The sequence below is a fragment of the Pristiophorus japonicus genome, unplaced genomic scaffold (genome assembly GCF_044704955.1).
Source record: "Pristiophorus japonicus isolate sPriJap1 unplaced genomic scaffold, sPriJap1.hap1 HAP1_SCAFFOLD_29, whole genome shotgun sequence".
Taxonomy (NCBI): Eukaryota; Metazoa; Chordata; class Chondrichthyes; family Pristiophoridae; genus Pristiophorus; species Pristiophorus japonicus.
The window spans coordinates 5,210,358-5,230,871 of record NW_027252668.1 but is presented as its reverse complement, the minus strand read 5'-3'; the positions used below and the strand labels follow the sequence as shown (position 1 = coordinate 5,230,871).

Genomic DNA, 20,514 nt, shown 5'->3' with positions numbered 1-20,514 from the left:
CCGAAATACTGCCTTTATCTGATATTTGTGCACGGCCCGGTATTCCTTGCCTCAACGTGCTGGCCAGTCACGCGGTTTCAGGAGTTCCGGTTGCTCAAATCAAATTAACAAAGGCTAGCTCCTCCCGTCCCCTTATCAAACAGACTTGTTTAATATCCAGGGAACGGTGATTGGTCCGTTTCTGCCGTATGTGGCGCCTGCATACCTGGCAGGCCATCACGCCCCATGTTATTGCTAAGATTAATTGTATTCCGACTAGTGTGTGTGAAATAATTCGAATCCATGGGTGGATGTTCACATTTATTCCCCAGTCCCAGACCTTTCTCCACCAACTCTGACTTTGTAAGTCTACCTCGGTATCTTCTTTGATTTTAGTTTGTAGCTGGTGATAGAGTTTTACAGATTGACCCACTCTGAGCCTCAACTCCCGTAATACTTCGGTTAGATGTGGGATAGGGACCTGCTCTGGCTCGTCATAATCCTGCAAATGATCATGGAGCTGATCAGTTACTTCAATAACTTCGGACTTCCGGCGCCTAACCTGGGTGATATGCGCTTGCCCGATCGCGACAGGTCGTAGTGGTGTAAAGCAAAAGTTTGGCTGCGGTATAGGGCACTGCAGGTCATTATACTGGTATGAACGCTCAGTAGTAGAGACGCAGTATCTTCCCCTCCCTCCGTAGCCTGCCCTCGCGAAGTGCATGTGTGCGGGCACTATTTCTAGTACACACCCATTGGTTCGGTTAAACCCGCACTCGTCTAGTTCGCCTCGGCCCACCGGGTGAGGGCATACTGTGATTTCCCCCCTTTGCTTGCAATCTGCTAGGGAAATCCCGGTAAGTATGTTGTTTCGACGAACGGCAGAGGTGGTGGTCAGGTAGTAGCGTATGGAGACATTTTCCCGTATTACTCCGATATTCTCTAGTTGGTATAAGGGGAACGGCCCTGAGTCCGGCGTTGCTATGGGGATCAACAGGACTATCCCTATCCCGGTAGTCCTACCCATCTGGCAATCTGGAATTGCGGGGTATACTCGGGTCAGTCCCTTCAGAGTACAATTATCCAGTGTCCCCCTTTGGTTCGCCAACTGAGCTAAATGTGAACTGTCTATCCAATCGGGTACCTCCCCGCGTTGGATCTGGTTGAGGTTGTGGCGGATCTGTCCCACCATCCACAGACCATAAGCATGACAGAGTTGCCCCTGTCTTTGCTTTATTGTATCTTCTTGTTCTCTATCAATGAGGTGATTGATGGTTTTAGCGTGAGCTTCCAGGACTGAGATGCCATCCAACTGGATTTCGGCCCCCTCCTTTCCTAGGTTGGCCTGGTCTTCCTGGTTTTGCTCCACCCTCTCCAATAACCCCTTCATCACCCCTTTAAGCTGTTCTACCCTCTCATTTAGCCCTTGTATGTCTATCGAGTTCACTACGGAGGTTCCTGTATTGAAAACGGTAGCAACATCATTTACTATTTCCCTCTTCACCCTGGGTGCTAACCCCTGTCCCCGGAACTTACTGGCACCCATGGCATCGGCAGCCTGCTGCATTACGACTTTACTTAATACATTGTACATCTTCCTTGACTGTTCGGTACAATATTCCGGCATCTGGATGCCTGAAATATTGATCAGAACAGGCACAATTTCATGTTTAACATTATCATACAATAATTCCCCTTCGTTGTACATTGCAATCCCATTTTCTGGTCCCTTAGTAGTTATGGGACAAGGCAGTTCTTCGGGCAATGTAGTGATTCTTATGGGGCGCGGTGTCGGAGGGGGTGAGAAACATACATACAATTATATTGCAGCCGCCCCCGCCTCCTCGTAATACCCACACAGCCCCATTCCCTTCTTGCGGATGACTGATTGCTGGGATTGTCCCGGAGGCGCGCAAATTATGCCGAAAGTACATTCATCAGGCCCTTTGACATCCCTCCGTTTAATGCATCTGCTCCTTATACCCGTGGAGCACTGTACACATACTCTTATTCTTATTAGGATTCTTATTAGGATTCACTTGTAACCATGCATTAAAATAAGTCCTGTCCTTGCTCCAGTCCTTGGTTGCTGGGATGCACATTCCGTCCGTTAAATTAAACAAGACTCCATAGTTCATATAGTTGTTTATTTCCAGCGTGCTCTGCTGTCCGTCGGTGTTGCCCAGGGTACGTGCATGTCGCAGGGCTATCCATATTACGAGTAGCGCCTTTCGTATTCCCATTCCGGTAAGTATTATCTGTAATTTTAAACAGACGGCCTGGTCGTCACCAGGGGTTAAGTTTTTTTGCTCTACGAGTGTCCCTGTCACCCTGCAAAATCAGAAGGACAAGGTTATAATCGAACCATTTCGAGCTGAATCTGTAGGGCGTGCGCCCGTGTCTTTACCCACTTAAATATTACCCAAACTCCTATTATGACCAAGGCCAAAGCTATTCCTCCAAACATCGCTGTCTGCTTTACCGTTAGGTTGGGTTTGTGGACTACACCTACCCACCGTGGGGTACATTGGCTCTATTGCCAGAGGTGATGGTGCTATGGCTGCGCACTGCACTATCCGTCTAGTCCCGTTATCTCTTCCAGCCTGTTTATCTTAGCTTTTAACTCTTCAATTTGTTTTATTGAATATCTATTTCTTTATTGTATCAGGCAAGTATTATTACATAAGCTAGTTCTGTTTTTATTTTTGTTTCCTCTGTTAGGTGAGTCCTTTTTTTCCCTATTAAGAAATCCAAATTAATAATGTTCAGTATAAAACGGCTGTCAATGGAAAGGGTTAACTCCTTTCCAGGTTTGTAAGAAGACCTGATGTCATTACGTGACTTCACGTAATCATCTGAAAAAAAAGTCTTTGTGCCTTCAAAACTGGCTTCGAAATTAGGAATCCGTTAAACAGCATAAATCATTAGAGTAAACTCCAATGTTTTCTTAACTTCTAATTCAAGTACTTGCCAAAGAATTTTTTTTTTTTTTAAATTGTTTTAAAACAAGACCACACATACAATAGCAATTTTGTTTACTGAAATTCAATTCTGTTTTTTTTTTATTTCTCTCTTTCTCCTCGTTATCTTCAAAACCCTCCTGCTTGTTTAGACTGTTCGGGACATTTTGGAAATCTTTTCAAACTGCATTGAAACTTTTTCATAATTGAAAATTCGAATCCATGTAGAGTGTTTTTTACTTATTCCAATTTTTTTTTTTCCTCTTCTAATTAAACCAATATCTTTTTCACAGCAAACATCAACTAGTATTTAGTAAGTTATGTCTTTTTCCATTTAGTCCGTTACATCTTTTTTTTTTTCTTTCTTCAAATTAGGTTTTGTATTTTACACGGAGGGTTCGTAACTCCATAAAGTTGTTAATTTGTTTACTTTCAAAGTGGCGTCTTTATCTTTTTCTTTTTCTCCATAACTGGAATGGAGACCAGCTTTGAGAGTTTGAGTGCTGCCTTTCGTTATCTCAAAATGCTCCAGTTTCAAAGCCGTTACTAAAGCTTGCTGTTTTTTAACATTTTCCAAAAGTTCCTTTTACACCTTCGCAGATAGCTCGCCACTTGCCCAGGAGTTTGACCTGATCAGATTTAATTTAATCTTTTTTTTTTTAAATCCACCTCAGTATTTCCTGTGCCTTCTCTGAATATCTCAAAATCCCAATTCAAACTTTGTAATTTCAATCTTTATTTGAAACTTTTTTTTTTTAGAAGCTCTTTTTTTTTAAAGCATTCTTTATCTCATTCCGAGACTAAATTTATGTCTTTCAACCCAATCAATCATTGCATGTTTTCTTTCGGCAAGTAAGTGAGCATGTCAAATAAATATTTTGCTCAACAAACCTATTCTTTATTTGTTTATTCTCCTAGCTCCGTAACTTATCATCCGAATAAATCCACACCTGCGTTTCTAACTTAAATGTCTTAAAACTTCCCACATACAGGACAACATTACAAAGGGTTTAAAAAAAAAGACTTTCACTCTGTTTCTAAAATAAACAGACACTTGCATTCCTCTTCCAACCAGGCTTTCGGAACATGAAAACATAAAACAAAAATTCATTCTGCAGTCAAAAATCACACAGACACTTCTCACTCAACGATTAGACATTTACAACAGTCTCTCTTCTTGTTTTGGCCGGCTCTATTTTTGGATCCATGACCTTTCAGGGAATTCGTAGTTTTATCTAAATAATTCCTCACATAACTAATTCCTGAGGATTCCACCCTGCTTTAATCATTTTTTCAATTAGCTTCTTTTGTTTTTCCGCCAGGTGGCGGGTAAGCGACCCTTCTGGTCCCCACTCGAGTTTACTTGTTTTCATGGCCATTCCTGGGTAGGACTGGTATCGTTAGGAATCTACTCTCAGCGGTCCGCTTTCTTTCTAGCGCGACTTGTAGTAAACTGTCTCTTGGCTACTGTCAGGTCACAAGTTCTGCTGTTACACAAACTTATACAATTCTTAAAAACGCGTTTAAGCAATTCCCGCAGTGCTCTACGTATCCTTAACGACTACCTACCACCGCTCAGCCTGTTGGTCCGACCCTGTTCACAGGTTTGGATTCCGTTAGCCGCTGTACACCGCTTGGTTCTACCCCGGGGTATTTCAAATTTCACTACTGGGTCCGGAAGATGTCTCTCGGTATCACGATCCCACGGTCTAAGTGTGTTCCCTACGCCTACTTGGTTCCTGGCCGTCACGTGGGACAAAAGTCCTCTTAATTCAGGCTCAGGCTAGGCGTTTGAGATATTAGACCGTCTCCTCATGTCGATCAACCAGCTTCCACCTTCCGCACCCTTTATACTTAAAAATTGTTTTTTATACTCACCCGGGTTTTTTTTCCAAGGGCGTCCAGCGACTCCGGGAAATCCCGTCGACTACGCCATTGTTAGCGTTAGTGTTTTCTCTGAAGAATCACTCAACACTCAGGGTCGGTTCCAATGCTGAAGCAGCTTTATTACGCTCAGCGGGAAGGAAAAACTCAGGACCGTATCCAGGTTTCTCTTCACAGAACAAAGAGTTACATGTACCTTTATATGTTTTACAACAGTTAAAAAACAGCTTACTGCAGTTACACAGCTCATCACGGCTGGACACAAGCCAATCATAACGATTATAGATTACATATAGGTTTTTTAATCCAATAGAATTCTCCTAGTAACCAGGGAACCATTGTCAATTTGGGTTGATCGATGACTTTATATGTTCTCTCCCTAGTTCTTTCATCTGGGAGAAATAATTGGTTTGTAGCCTTGTTTACAGCAAATGGTTTCCCTCTTATCTTTCTTCCTGGGGAATTAATTGGTTTATGGCCTTGTTCACAGGAGATGGCTTCCTTCTTATCTCTGCCTTCCCAGGCATTCCTACAGTGGGCCTCACAGGGTTATTGCTCGGTCAGTGAACGTTCAACAGTTCACAGTTTGACTACCTGATTTCCCATAATGCCTGGGCAGCCATTTTATGTGTGTGTCCATTTAAGCTTATGTGAGTTCTAAATATCCAGCAGGTGCCTAATGCCTAAGTCTATATATATCTTTCGACTCTCTACAACAAGGGGCATTACATTTGCAGTTTTCCAATCTGCTGGGACCTCCCCAGAATCTAGGGAATTTTGGAAAATTACAACCCATGCATCCACAATCCCTGCTGATACTTCTCTTAAGACCCTAGGATGCAAGCCACCAGGTCCAGGGGATTTATCTGCTTTAATCCCATTATCTTACTGCATATCACCTCCTTAGTGATTGTGATTGTGTTAAGTTCCTCCCCCACTATAGCCCCTTGACTATCCACTGTTGGAATATTATTAATGTCCTCTACCATAAAGACTGATACAAAATATTTGTTCAGAGTTTCTGCCATCTCCATGTTCCCCATTACTAATTCCCCGGTCTCGTCCTCTAATGGACCAACATTTACTCTAGCCACTCTTTTCCTTTTTATATACCTACAGAAACTCTTGCTATCTGTTTTTATATTTCGTTCTAGTTTACTTTCATAGTCTATCTTCCCTTTCTTAATCATTTTTTTAGTCATTCTTTGTTGGCTTTTAAACACTTCCCAATCTTCTGTCCTCCCATTAGTTTTGGCCACATTGTACGCCCTTGTTTTTAAATTGGATACCGTTCTTTATTTCTTTAGTTAGCCACGGATGGCTACCTTTGCTCTTATGCTCTTTCCTCCTCACTAGAATGAAGGTGAGGAACTTAATTTAATTAATATAAGTAGAGAAAAAGTACTTGAGAAACTAATGCGACTAAAAGCCGACAAGTCCCCTGGACCTGACGGCCTACATCCTAGGGTTCTAAAAGGGATAGCTGCAGAGATAGTGGATGCATTAGTTTTGATCTTCCAAAATTCCCTCGATTCGAGAACAGTCCCAGCGAATTGGAAGGTGGCAAATATACCACTATTCAAGAAAGGAGTGAGAGAAAACAGGGAACTGCAGGCCAGTTTGCCTGAAAGCAGTCATCTGGAAATTACTGGAAGCCATTGTTAAGGAAGTGGTATCAGGGCACTTAGAAAATCATAACATGATTAGGCAGAGGCAACATGGTTTTCATGAAAGGGAAATCATGTTTGACAAATTTATTAGAGTATTTTTGAGGATGTAACTAGCAGGGCAGATAAAGGGGAACCAGTGGTTGTAGGATATTTGGATTTCCAAAAGGCATTCGATAAGGTGCCACATAAAAGGTTATTGCACAAGATGAGGGCTCATGGGATTGGAGGATTGGTTAACGGACAGAAAGCAAAGAGTAGGGATAAACGGGTCCTTTGCAGGTCGGCAGGCTGTAACTAGTGGGGTGCCACAAGGATCAGTGCTGGGGCCTCATCTTCGAACAAATCTACATTAATGATCTAGATGAAGAGACCGAGTGTAATGTATCTAAGTTTGCTGATGATACAAAATTCAGTGGGACAATAAGCTGTGAGGAGAACACAAGAGTCTGCAAAGAGATATAGATAGACTATGTGAGTGGGCAGGAAGGTGGCAGATGGAGTATTATGTTGGGAAATGTGAGGTAGGAAGAACAGAAGAACAGAATATCTTTTAAATGGTGAGAAACTTTTAAATGTTGGTGTTCAGAGAGATTTGGGTGTCCTTTTACAAGAAACACAGAAAGCAGGAACAGCAAGCAAAAAGGAAGGCAAATGGCATGTTAGGAAAATTGATGGGATTGAAGGCCGATAAATCCCCAAGGCCTGATAGTCTGCATCCCAGAGTACTTAAGGAAGTGGCCCAAGAAATAGTGGATGCATTGGTGGTCATTTTCCAACATTCTATAGACTCTGAATCAGTTCCTATGGATTGGAGGGTAGCTAATGTAACTCCACTTTTAAAAAAAGGAGGGAGAGAGAAAACAGGGAATTATAGACCGGTTAGTCTGACATCGGTCATGGAGAAAATGTTGGAATCAATTATTAACGATGTAATAGCAGCGCATTTGGAAAGCAGTGACAGGATCGGTCCAAGTCAGCATGGATTTATGAAAGGGAAATCATGCTTGACAAATGTTCTAGAATTTTTTCAGGATGTAACCAGTGGAGTGGACAAGGGAGAACCAGTGGATGTGGTGTATTTGGATTTCAAAAGGCTTTTGACAAGTCTCACACAAGAGATTAGTGTGTGAAATTAAAGCATATAATATTGGGGGTAAGGTGGATAGAGAACTGGTTGGCAGACAGGAAACAAAGAGTAGGAACAAACGGGTCCTTTTCAGAATGGAAAGCAGTGACTAGTGGGGTACCGCAAGGTTCAATGCTGGGACCCCAGCTCTTTACAATATATTTAATGATTTAGACAAAGGAATTGAATATATCTCCAAGTTTGCAAATGACACTAAGCTGGGTGGCAGTGTGAGCTGTGAGGAGGATGCTAAGAGGCTTCAGGGTGACATGGACAGGTTAGGTGAGTGGGTAAATGTATGGCAGATGAAGTATAATGTGGATAAATGTGAGGTTATTCACCTTGGTGGCAAAAACAGAAAGGCAGACTAGTATCTGAATGGTGACAGATTAGGAAAAGGGGAGGTGTAACGAGACCTGGGTGTCATGGTACATCAGTCATTGAAAGTTGGCAGGTGGTGAAGGCGGCAAATAGCATGTTGGCCTTCATAGCGAGAGGATTTGAGTATAGGAGCAGGGAGGTCTTACTGCAGTTGGACAGGGCCTTGGTGAGGCCTCACCTTGAATATTGTGTACAGTTTTGGTCTCCTAATCTCCTAAAGGGCATTTTTGCTATTGAGGGAGTGCAGCAAAGGTTCACCAGACTGATTCCCGGGATGGCAGGACTGACAGATGAAGGGGTAGCCTGGAGGAGGAATTCATAGAATGCATACGGGATTGTTTCTTCGAACAGTATGTTACAGAACCTACAAGGGAGCAAGCTATCTTAGATCTGGTCCTGTGTAATGAGACAGTAATAATAAACGATCTCCTAATAAAAGATCTACTCAGAATGAGTGATCACAGTATGGTTGAATTTGTAATACAGATTGAGGGTGAGGAAGTAGTGTCTCAAACGAGCGTACTATGCTTAAACAAAGGGGACTACAGTGGGATGAGGGCAGAGTTGGCTAAAGTAGACTGGAAACACAGACTAAACGGTGGCACAATTGACGAACAGTGGAGGACTTTTAAGGAGCTCTTTCATAGTGCTCAACAAAAATATATTCCAGTGAAAAAGAAGGGATAACCAGCCGTGGATAACCAAGGAAATAAAGGGGAGTATCAAATTAAAAACCAATGCGTATAAGATGGCCAAGGTTAGTGGGAAAATAGAAGATTGGGAAAATTTTAAACGACAGCAAAGAATGACTAAGAAAGCAATAAAGAAAGGAAAGATAGATTACGAAGGTAAACTTGCGCAAAACATAAAAACGGATAGTAAAAGCTTTTACAGATATATAAAACGGAAGAGAGTGACTAAAGTAAATGTTGGTCCCTTAGAAGATGAGAAGTGGGATTTAATAATGGGAAATGTGGAAATGGCTGAGACATAAAAACAAATATTTTGCTTTGGTCTTCACAGTGGAAGACACAAAAACCATGCCAAAAATTGCTGGTCACAGGAATGTGGGAAGGGAGGACCTTGAGACAATCACTATCACTAGGAGGGTAGTACTGGACAGGCTAATGGGACTCAAGATAGACAAATTCCCTGGTCCTGATGAAATGCATCCCAGGGTATTAAAAGAGATGGCGGAAGTTATAGCAGATGCATTAGTTATAATCTACCAAAATTCTCTGGACTCTGGGGAGGTACCAGTGGATTGGAAAGCAGCTAATGTAACGCCTCTGTTTAAAAAAGGGGGCAGACAAAAGGCAGGTAACTATAGGCCGGTTAGTTTAACATCTGTAGTGGGGAAAATGCTTGAAACTATCATTAAGGAAGAAATAACGGGACATCTAGATAGGAATAGTACAATCAAGCAGACGCAGCATGGATTCATGAGGGGAAATCATGTTTAACTAATTTACTGGAATTCTTTGAGGATATAACGAGCATGGTGGATAGAGGTGTACCGATGGATGTGGTGTATTTGGATTTTCAAAAGGCATTCGATAAGGTGCAACACAAAATGTTACTACAGAAGATAAAGGTACACGGAGTCAGAGGAAATGTATTAGCATGGATAGAGAATTGGCTGGCTAACAGAAAGCAGAGAGTGGGGATAAATGGGTCCTTTTTGGGTTGGAAATCAGTGGTTAGTGGTGTGCCACAGGGATCGGTGCTGGGACCACAACTGTTTACAATATACACAGATGACCTGGAAGAGGGGACAGAGTGTAGTGTAACAGAATTTGCAGATGACACAAAGATTAGTGGGAAAGCAGGTTGTGTAGAGGACAGAGAGAGGCTGCAAAGAGATTTAGATAGGTTAAGCAAATGGGCTAAGGTTTGGCAGATGGAATGCAATGTCAGAAAGTGTGAGGTCATCCAGCTTGGGAAAAAAAACAGTAAAAGGGAATATTATTTGAATGGGGAGAAATTACAACATGCTGCGGTGCAGATGGACCTGGGGGTCCTTGTGTACGAATCTCAAAAGGTTAGTTTGCAGGTGCAGCAGGTAATCAGGAAGGCGAATGGAATGTTGCCCTTCATTGCGAGAGGGATGGAGTACAAAAGCAGGGAGGTCCTTCTGCAACTGTATAGGGTATTGGTGAGGCCACACCTGGAGTAGTGTGTGCAGTTTTGGTCACCTTGCTTAAGGAAGGATATACTAGCTTTGGAAGGGGTACAGAGACGATTCACTAGGCTGATTCCAGAGATGAGGGGGTTACCTTATGATGATAGATTGAGTAGACTGGGTCTTTACTCATTGGAGTTCAGAAGGATGAGGGGTGATCTTATAGAAAAATTTAAAATAATGAAAGGGATAGACAAGATAGAGGCAGAGAGGTTGTTTCCACTGGTCGGGGAGACTAGAACTAGGGGGCACAGCCTCAAAATACGGGGGATCCAATTTAAAACCGAGTTGAGAAGGAATTTCTTCTCCCAGAGGGTTGTGAATCTGTGGAATTCTTTGTCCAAGGAAGCAGTTGAGGCTAGCTCATTGAATGTATTCAAGTCACAGATAGATAGATTTTTAACCGATAAGGAAATTAAGGGTTACGGGGAGCGGGCAGGTAAGTGGAGCTGAGTCCACGGCCAGATCAGCCATGATCTTGTTGAATGGCAGAGCAGGCTCGAGGGGCTAGATGGCCTACTCCTGTTCCTAATTCTTATGTAAGACTAGGCTTATATTCACTGGAATTTAGAAGAATGAGAGGGGATCTCACTGAAACATATAAAATTCTGATGGGATTGGACAGGTTCGTTGCAGGAAGAATGTTCCCGATGTTGGGGAAGTCCAGAACCAGGGGTCACAGTCTAAGGATAAGGGGTAAACCATTTAGGACCGAGATGAGGAGAAACTTCTTCACTCAGAGAATTGTGAACCTGTGGAATTCTCTACCACAGAAAGTTGTTGAGGCCAGTTCGTTAGATATATGCAAAAGGGAGTTAGATGTGGGCCTTACGGCTAAAGGGATCAAGGGGTATGGAGAGAAAGCAGGAATGGGGTACTGAAGTTGCATGATCAGCCATGATCATATTGAATGGTGGTGCAGGTTTGAAGGGCCGAATGGCCTACTCCTGCACCTATTTTCTATGTTTCTATGTTGTCCTTTATTGCAAGGGGGTTGGAGTACAAGAGTAAGGATGTCTTGCTACAATTGTACAAGGCCTCAAGTGAGACTGCACTTGGAGTACTGAGCACAGTTTTATCGAAGGAAGGATATACTTGCCTTGGAGACGGTGCAACAAAGGTTCACTAGTTTGATTCCTGGGATGAGAGGGCTGTGTTATGATGAGAGATTGTGCAGAATGGCCCTATACACTCGAGTTTAGAAGAATGAGAGGTGATCTCATTGAAACATTTCAGATTCTGAAGGGGATTGACAGGGCAGATGCTGAGAGGTTGATTCCCCTGGCTGGAGTGTCTAAGATCAGGGGGAACAGTTTCAGGATAAGGGGTAGGCCATTTAAGACTGAGATGAGGAGGAATTTCTTCACTCAGAACTTCTCTGTCCCAGAGGGCTGTGGATGCTGAGTCTCTGAATATATTCAAGGCTGAGATAGATGGATGTTTGGACTCTAGGAGAAACAAGGGATATGGAGATCAGACGGGAAAATGGAGTTGAGGTCGATGCTCCTATTTCTTATGTTCTTATGTTGACATCCAGGGGGCTCTAGATTTATTAGGCGCACATTTCTTTAAGTGAACATACTTGCTCTGAACCCTCAATCTCCTCCTTGAATGCCTGCCACTGCTCTGACACTGATGTATCTTCCAGTAGCTGTTTCCAGTCCACTTTGGCTAAATCACATCTCAGCATTGTAAAATTAGCTTTTCCCCCAGTTGAGAACTTTTTATTCCAGGTCTATCTTTGTCTTTTTCCATAACTACCCTAAATCTAACTGAATTGCGATCTGGGAGACTGAAGAGGGATCTGGGGGTCCTTGTACATGAAACACAATAGGTTAGCATGCAGGTTCAGCAAGTAACCAGGAAGGCAAATGGAATGTTGGCCTTTATTGCAAGGGGAATATAGAGTATAAAAGTAGGGAAGTCCTGCTCCAACTGTGTAGGGCGTTGGCAAGACCACACCTGGAGTACTGCGTACAGTTTTGGTCTCCTTATTTAAGGAAGAGTATACTTGCATTGGAGACAGTTCAGAGAAGGTTCACGAGGTTGATTCCTGAAATGAAGGGGTTGTTGCATGAAGAGAGGTTGAGCAGGTTGTGCCTACACTCATTGGAGTTGAGAAGAATGAGAGATGATCTTATTGAAACATACGATTCTGAGGGGGCTGGACAGGGTAGATGCAGAGAGGATGTTTCTCCTCATGGGGGAATCTAGAGCTGGGGGCATCGTTTTAGAATAAGGGGTCGCCCATTTAAGACAGAAATGAGGAGGAATTTCTTCTCAGAAGATCGTGAATCTTCGGAATTTTCTACTCCAAGGAGCTGTGGCGGCTTGATCATTGAATATATTTAAGGTGGAGATAGACAGATTTTTGAATGATAAGGGAGTCAAGAGTTATGAGAGCAGGTGGGGAAGTGGAGTTGAGGCCAGGATAAGATCAGCCATGATCTGATTGAATGCAGCAGCAGGCTCAAGGGGCCAAATGCCCTACTCCTGCTCCTATTTCTTATGATCACCAGCACAAAAATGTTCTTCTATTGATAACCTTTCCACCTGCCCAAGCTTCAGCCAGCCTAATCCCACTTTCCAGCTCTTGGTCCATAGCGCTTCAAGTGCACATCCAAGTACCTTTTAAAGGTGGTGAGGGTTTCTGCTCTACCACACTTTCAGACAGTGAGTTCCAGATCTCTACTATCCTTTGGGTGAAGAAATGTCCCCTCAAATCGCCTCTAAACCTGCTACCAGTCTATGCCCCCTGGTTGTTGACCCCTCTGCAAAGGGAAATCGGTCCTTCCTATCCACTCTATCGAGACCGCTCATAATTTTATATACCTTATTAATTAAGCACTCCACTCAGCCTCCTCTGTTCCAAAGAAAACAAGCCCAGCCTATTAAGAGAGTTGGTGGGCTGGAGGAGGTTACAGAGAAACGGAAGGCTGAGGCCCTGGAGAAATTTGAACAAGACGATAAGTATTTTAAAGGCTGATGGCATCTGCCATCTCACCCAGCTCAGAATGTGACTCACTACCAACAGGAAGGATGTTACTTTAACTACAACAAATGCTAATGAGCGGAAATCAATCTCTGTACCTTTAACTAACAACATGGAAAGAGAGAATTGAATGATCTTTAAACACCTAGTCCACTTGACACTAAAGTGTCTGAAACTCAGAATAGGAACACCAGGGAAACAAAATACTGACAAATGTTAAACTGTTTTGTTGACAAAAGAAATCTGGATTTAACTTTTAAAAGATAAATTGTTTTACAGGGGCTCACAATGACTCACCTGAGAGGCCGACCCAGGATCCAACCCTCAAGCACCACGATTGGTTTCAGAACTTGCTGATCCCTGAGCTCACCAGCCTCTGAGCTCTCTTCCTGTTGGTTCCCAATGCAATCAGTCACCACTGGCCAACATTACGCTGCCAGATTAAGCTGAGGGACACAGAGGAAGAAATAAAATGAGGCCGTGAACCTGAGTTAAGAAATAAAATTACAGAAGCATGATTAAATGAATGAGGAGAGACCTTATAAACTAAAGGGTACAATCCAAAAGGGGGGGGTGCATGAACAGTGAGACCTGTGGGTATATGTGCATAAATCGCTGAAGATGGCAGGACAGGTTGAGAAAGCAGTTAAAAAAGCTTACAGAATCCTGGGCATCACAGATGCACTGAGTACAAAAGCAAAGAATGTTATATGAGGAGAGACTGGATCAACTGGGCCTTTATTAACTGGAGTTTAGAAGGATGAGAGGGATCTCTAAGAAACGTATAATATTCTGACGGGACTGGACAGGTTAGATGCAGGAAGAATGTTCCCGACGTTGGGGAAGTCCAGAACCAGGGGACATAGTCTTAGGATAAGGGGTAGGTCATTTAGGACTGAGATGAGGAGAAACTTCTTCACTCAGAGAGTTGTTAACCTGTGGAATTCTCCCACATAGAGTTGTTGATGCCAGTTCATTGGATGTATTCAAGAGGGAGTTAGATATGGCCCTTACAGCTAAAGATATCAAGGGGTATGGAGATCAAGCAGGAAAGGGATACTGAGGGAATGATCAGCCATGATCTTATTGAATGGCGGTGCAGGCTCGAAGGGCCGAATGGCCTACTCCTGCACCTATTTTCTATGTTTCTATAATGAACCTTTATAAAACACTGGTTCAGCCTCAACTGGAGTACTGTGTCCAATTCTGGGCACCGCACTTTAGGATGTGAAGGCCCTCAAGAGGGTGCAGTAAAGATTTACAAGAATGATTCACGAGATGAGGGACTTCAGTTACGTGGATAGACTGGAGAAACTGGAGCTGTTCGCCTTGGAGCAGAGATGGTTGAGAGGAGATTTGATAGAGGCGTTCATCATCATGAGGGGTCTGGACAGAGTAGACAGAGAGAAACTGTTCCCATTGGCGGAAGAGTCCCGAAACCACAGATTTAAGGCGATTGGCGAGGGGGAAAGGGGACTCGCTGGGAGCTGGCATGGGCTCGATGGGCGAATGGGCTTCCGTGCTGTAACCATTCTCTGATTCTGTGAGCAGAACCACTCTGTTCCCTGACTCAATCGAAAGCCTTCCTGATTGTAACCACCTCTGTAAAAACTGCCCTGCACCGTTACTGCTCCAAGGTGAACCACCCCAGCTATTGCAGCTTGATTCATGTCACTGGTCACCATCCTGTACCTGATGGCCTCCCTGCACCAAGATGGCTGCCGCTCATATCACTGGTCACCATCCTGTACTTGACGGACTCCCTGCACCAAGATGGCCGCCGCGCATGCTCTCTGCCCTGCAGTTGGACAATGGGCCGTAATATGACGTCAGAACAAGCCACACCCCTCTCACTCCCTGCAACGAGCAGGAAGCCCCGTGCAGCACAAAGATGGCGGCAGAACTACCCAGCAACCGACATTTCTCTCCCACCGCCAGTAACCGAGGCCTAGCCCTGCCCGAAGCTCCCCTGCAGCCGCCGCCCGCGGTGTCAGTGAGTGTGCGAGTCCGCAGAGAGCCGCTCCTCCCTCCCCCGGCACACCGCCCGCGGTGTCAGTGAGTGTGTGAGTCCGCAGGGAGCCTGGGTGCGCCCCGGGCCCCTCCTCCGCTGCGGCTGCGAAACGTCCGGCCGGCCGCCCGCCCGCGGACAAGCTCCACAATGGGCTGGCCCCGCGCCTGCGCACAAGTCCCCGCCTCACCCGCTGCAGCTCTCCGAACATTCCGGGCCGCGAGCGGAGCCCGCCACCAACCGCCAACCCGTCCGCGCGCCGCCAATCAGCCCGCAGCCAATGGCGAGGCCGCGCGGGCCATCCGCCCACCCAGCGCGCGCTGCTCCGCGCCAATCAGCGGCGGGGGCGGGGCTTGGCTCCAATCAATCAATCTGAAAAATACAGGGCGCGCTCCTTAAAGGGGCAGGCTCTCTTCAAAGTTTAAGGCTCTGTGTCTGTTTAAAGGGGCAGTGTCACTGCCTGTTTCATCATCATCCTAGGCAATCCCTCGGAATCGAGGAAGACTTGCTTCCACTCTAAAAATGAGTTCTCAGGTGACTGAACAGTCCAATACGAGAACCACAGTCCCTGTCATAGGTGGGACAGACAGAGGTTGAGGGAAGGGGAGGGTGGGACAGGTTTGCCGCACGCTCCTTCCGCTGCCTGCACTCGATTTCTGCACGCTCTCGGTGACAAGACTCGAGGTGCTCAGTGCCCTCCCCAATGCTCTTCCTCCACTTAGGGCAGTCTTTGGCCAGGGACTCCCAGGTGTCAGTGAGGACGTTGCATTTTATCAGGGAGGCTTTGACGATGTCCATGTAACGTTTCCTCGCCCCACCTGGGGCTCGCTTGCCGTGAAGGAGCTCCAAGTAGAGCGCTTGCTTTGGGAGTGTTGTGTCGGGCATGCGGACGATGTGACCTGCCCAGCGGAGCTGGTCGAGTGCGGTCAGTGCTTCAATGCTGGGGATGTTGGTCTGATCAAGAACACAGACGTTGCTGCGTTTGTCCTCCCAGGGGATTTGCAGGATCTTGCGGAGACATCGTTGGTGGTATTTCTCCAGCGATTTAAGGTGTCTCTGTGCCTGTTTAAATTTGAAGCATCTCTGTCCGTGTTTAAAGGGAGAGGGGGTGAAATTTGGCGATAACTGGGTGTAAATGAGTTTATGACTGGACGCAGTGAGAACAGTGCCTCCCGCTAAATTTGGCAGGAGTTTTGCGGCGGCAGTAACACAGTGCGCCCCGCTTTGCTGCGCTTCGTGATGCTGATGTCATCGCCATGCATAGCACCCCGGCTCAAACATTGTCCTCGCCCCCTGGTTCTGACAACGACAGCTTCAGCAGTCGAGGGTCAGTCGGATGTCGGCTATTTACAGGTTTACTTTTAATCGGACAATAATGCTTCTTTCTTAGTTTCACATAATCTCTGTTGCTGTTTAAAGGGAGAGAGTCTCTATGCCCATTTAAAGGGAGAATTTCTTTAGATTCTCTTATTACTTCAAACAGGTATGTCCCGCTTTGTGATTTGGAGAACACAACAGACAGTGAGGTCAGCACCAGTGACACCGAACCTCAATGCTCACATCAGCATCTTGGAAAAGATAAGAGGAAGGCTGCAGCGTCCAGGAGGACACCATTTGAACAGCCAACAAATAGCAAGAGGCAAGGGGCAATCCACATTGGGGACTCTATCTTCAGGCACACATAGAGCACCCTATGTAGAGGTAATGCTCTGTCAAGAGAAATCTTCTGTTTTCCAGGGGCCAAGGTAGCTGATCTCCAGGATTGTGTGGAGGAACTAATGAAAGGTGAGTGTTAAGATACTGTAATAGGTTTACATATTGGAACTAACGATATCATGGATAGAAGTCCATTTGTTTTGCAGGATTCCTAGATGTCCTTCAGCAAAAGGGTGCAAGGGTAGTAGCTATTCCCAGTCATGTCCAGATCGATGGAGAGGAATAGCCGAATCATAGGGTTCAACATCTGGCTTCGGGACCTCTGTAAAAAGAAGCTTCACTTCATCGATAATTGGGAGGTGTTCGCTGGACAAGGTAAGTTGTTTCAGTCTCCATCTTAACTTCTTGGGAGCTAAAAGGCTGGCAGAGGCTGTTGAGCATGCTTTGAGAAAACATTTAAACTAACTCAGCTAGGGGATAGTGTCAATAAGTTCAAAGTTAGCCTCACTGCACATAATAATTACATCGATACTAAGCATGAAGATGAACCAGGTAGGAAGCAAACAAGAATTAATAACTTTAGGAAATAGTAATGGGAGATCTTTAAATTGCTTTCATGTTAATGCAAGGTGTTAGAAGCAAAGTGTTAGAATTGCAATCCTCTGCTGTGTTGGAGAGCTTAGACATATTGTACATTTCTGAGACATGACAATGAATGCACAGACATTCACCTAAAGGGGTTCAGAAAGAATAGAGCAGGTCAAAGGGGAGGTGGGATTGCTATTTTGATCAGTAAGAATCTAACAGCTAGAGAGAGACTTGATATTGCCTCATCAGGTACAGCTGAAGCTATCTGGGTTCAAGTGGACCAAGCTCACGGACAGGGATTAATTATCAGTAATTGTTAGAGGCCCCCGGGTCAGACACTTGAATGTAATGAGTTATTATGGAAACATATCACTCATGGTTTTAATATAAAATGCCACCTTTGTCTGGTGGGTGATTTCAATTTTTCTGGCATTTAGTAGCATGATGGTTTACCTGCTGGTGGGGGGAATTGCAGCTGAAATATTTATTGAAAATATACAAGACTGTTTCCTGACTCAACATGTTAATAAAGTAACTTGCAATAATCATATATTGGATCTGGTGTTTAGTAGTGAGCCTGACCATGTATCAGGCCTCCACGTGGGTGAACATCTGTGAACAACAGTGAATACATAGAAACATAGAAAATAGGTGCAGGAGTAGGCCATTCGGCCCTTCGAGCCTGCACCGCCATTCAATGAGTTCATGGCTGAACATGCAACTTCAGTACCCCATTCCTGCTTTCTCGCCATACCCCTTGATCCCCCTAGTAGACTACATCCAACTCCTTTTTGAATATATTTAGTGAATTGGCCTCAGAGAATTCCACAGATTCACCACTCTCTCGGTGAAGAAGTTTCTCCTTAATATTATAGGGTTCCAATTGATTAGTAGAACTAAAGGGACTGAGAACCTGCGACTCGCACCACATTTCAGAAGGGCAAACTTCTCCAAAATGGCAGAGGACTTGCAACAGGTAAATTGGCCAACCCCCCTCGGTGCTGATGCGACCGATGTTGAATATAAGTTGTTAAGAATAAGATTAAAAATGTGGAAAACCAACATGTAGCCAAAATCAAAAGAAGGGAATGTTGTAAGAAAAAGCCAAGGTGGCCGACTGGCTCTGTACAAAGATAAATAAGATATAAACAGAAATATCACTATAAATTAAAGATATTTAACACTCAGATAAATAGGGTGAATACAAGGAACAACCAAAGAAATCAAAGGCAGCTATTCGATCAGCAAAAAGGCTAATGGAAAAAAGGATTGTGGACAACTGTGGCAGTCATGGGAAGAGCTTTTTGAGTTATGTGAAGAGTCAGAGAACTATCAAAGACTGTTTTGGGCCACTGAAGGGTGTTCAAGGACAGGTTACAAAGGACTCACTGAGTATGGCGGAAATATTAAATGAGTACTTTGCATCAGTCTTCACCCTTGAAAATGATGCTCAAATATTAGAATTTAATAATACTAGTTTTATCAGTAACATTAACTTATATAAGAAGATTGTTTGAGAAAGAATTAAGAACTTGAAAATAGATCGAGCAGCAGGGCCGGATAATACCCACCCGAGGGTCCTCCGGGAGATGGGACATGTGCTGTGCGAGCCCCTGGTCTGTATTTTAAATAGCTCACTGCAATCTGGAATGGTTCCTACAGACTGGAAGGAGGCTAAGGTAGTCCCCGTTTAAAAAGAAATGTGACAAGGCAGACCCGGGTAACTATAGGCCCATCAGTTTAATATCAGCAATAGGTAAGATGCTTGAAAGAATCATTAAGGGATGCAATATATGAATATTTGGATAGGGAGGGACATATTAGGGGCACCCAACAAGGCTTCATAAAAAAGAGTTCATGTCTCACAACTCTAAATGTATTTTTTGAAAAAGTTACAAAGTTGGTGGATGAGGGAAGCCCAGTAGACATTGTCGACTTAGATTTCCAAAAAGGTTTTGACAGGATACCACACAAGAAGCTTCTCTGTGAGATGGGAGCCTCTGGTATTAGTGGAAATATATTGAGCTGGATACAGATCTGGCTGGCAGGATGCCGGTAAAGAGCAGTTATAGATGGATTTGGATCTGTTGGAGACCGGTCACCAATGGTGTCCCGCAGGGATCAGTGCTGGACCATTGCTTTTCACTATTTTTATTAATGATCTAGATTCAAGGGTTGACGGCACAATTTGTAAATACAGTGCTAGAACTGTAGAAGAGGCTCGTCTGATTCAGGCAGATAATGTTTTGGGAGACTGGGCTCATGACTGGAAAATGATGTATAACTTAGATAAGTTCAGTGGTATGCATGTGGACAGGGCAAATGCTCAACATTCGTACACCCTCTAGGGAAAGGCATTAAAGATGGTGGAGATAGAAAGAGATTTGGGCGTTCTAGTGCATACATCCTTAAAGGTACATGAGCAATGCTGTGCAGCGATAGCTAGAGCAAATAGGGTGTTGGGTGTATCCATAGGACAATGGAGTATAAGACGAGGCGTACTGTTTTGTCCTGATACAACACCTTAGTCAGGCTGCACTTGGAATACTGTGTCCAGTTTTGGTCTCCTCACATGGTGGATGATATTGAGGCTCTGGAAAAGGTGCAGAAGAGGGCCACTAGACTAATTTCAAGTCTAAAGTATCTTAGTTATCAAGAAAGGTTAAAAGAGTTGGGACTCTTTTCCTTAGAGCAGCGTAGGGGGATATTATTGAGGTTTATAAGATAATGAAGGGATAATAAATACCACCAACAATGTCTCCGCAAGATCCTACAAATCCCCTGGGAGGACAGACGCACCAGCATTCGCGTCCTCGATCAGGCCAACAACCCCAGCATCGAAACACTGACCACGCTTGATCAGCTCCACTGGGCAGGCCACATAGTTCGCATGCCAGACACGAGACTCCCAAAGCAAGTGCTCAACTCGGAGCTCCTTCACGGCAAACGAGCCAAAGGTGGGTAGCGGAAATGTTACAAGGACACCCTCAAAGCCTCCCTGATAAAGTGCAACATCCCCACTGACACCTGGGAGTCCCTGGCCAAAGACCACCCAAAGTGGAGGAAGTGCACCCGGGAGGGTGCTGAG

The 20,514-nt window shown here is 44.5% G+C and overlaps 1 protein-coding gene and 1 long non-coding RNA gene across 4 annotated transcripts in view; one reads left to right on the top strand and one right to left on the bottom strand.

Moving 5' to 3' along the window:
• The window catches only part of LOC139248268 (zinc finger protein 3-like), a 39,170-nt gene extending 23,745 nt beyond the window's left edge, over nt 1–15,425 (bottom strand). For 2 of the 3 annotated variants that reach the window (XR_011591023.1, XM_070872049.1), the window contains exons 1-2: nt 14,867–15,271; nt 13,472–13,620 (exon numbers count right to left, since the gene is read on the bottom strand). The gene's annotated coding sequence lies outside the window, so the exon portion shown is untranslated. Of the gene's footprint in view, nt 1–13,471; nt 13,621–14,866; nt 15,272–15,372 lie in introns of those variants that run through there. The other variant, XR_011591024.1, reaches the window with a different exon arrangement.
• On the top strand, nt 15,044–17,209 carry LOC139248282 (uncharacterized). The gene is made up of 3 exons (XR_011591036.1): nt 15,044–15,167; nt 16,666–16,967; nt 17,045–17,209. It is a non-coding gene; the product is annotated as an uncharacterized lncRNA (long non-coding RNA).
• The last annotated feature ends 3,305 nt before the right edge of the window (nt 17,210–20,514 follow it).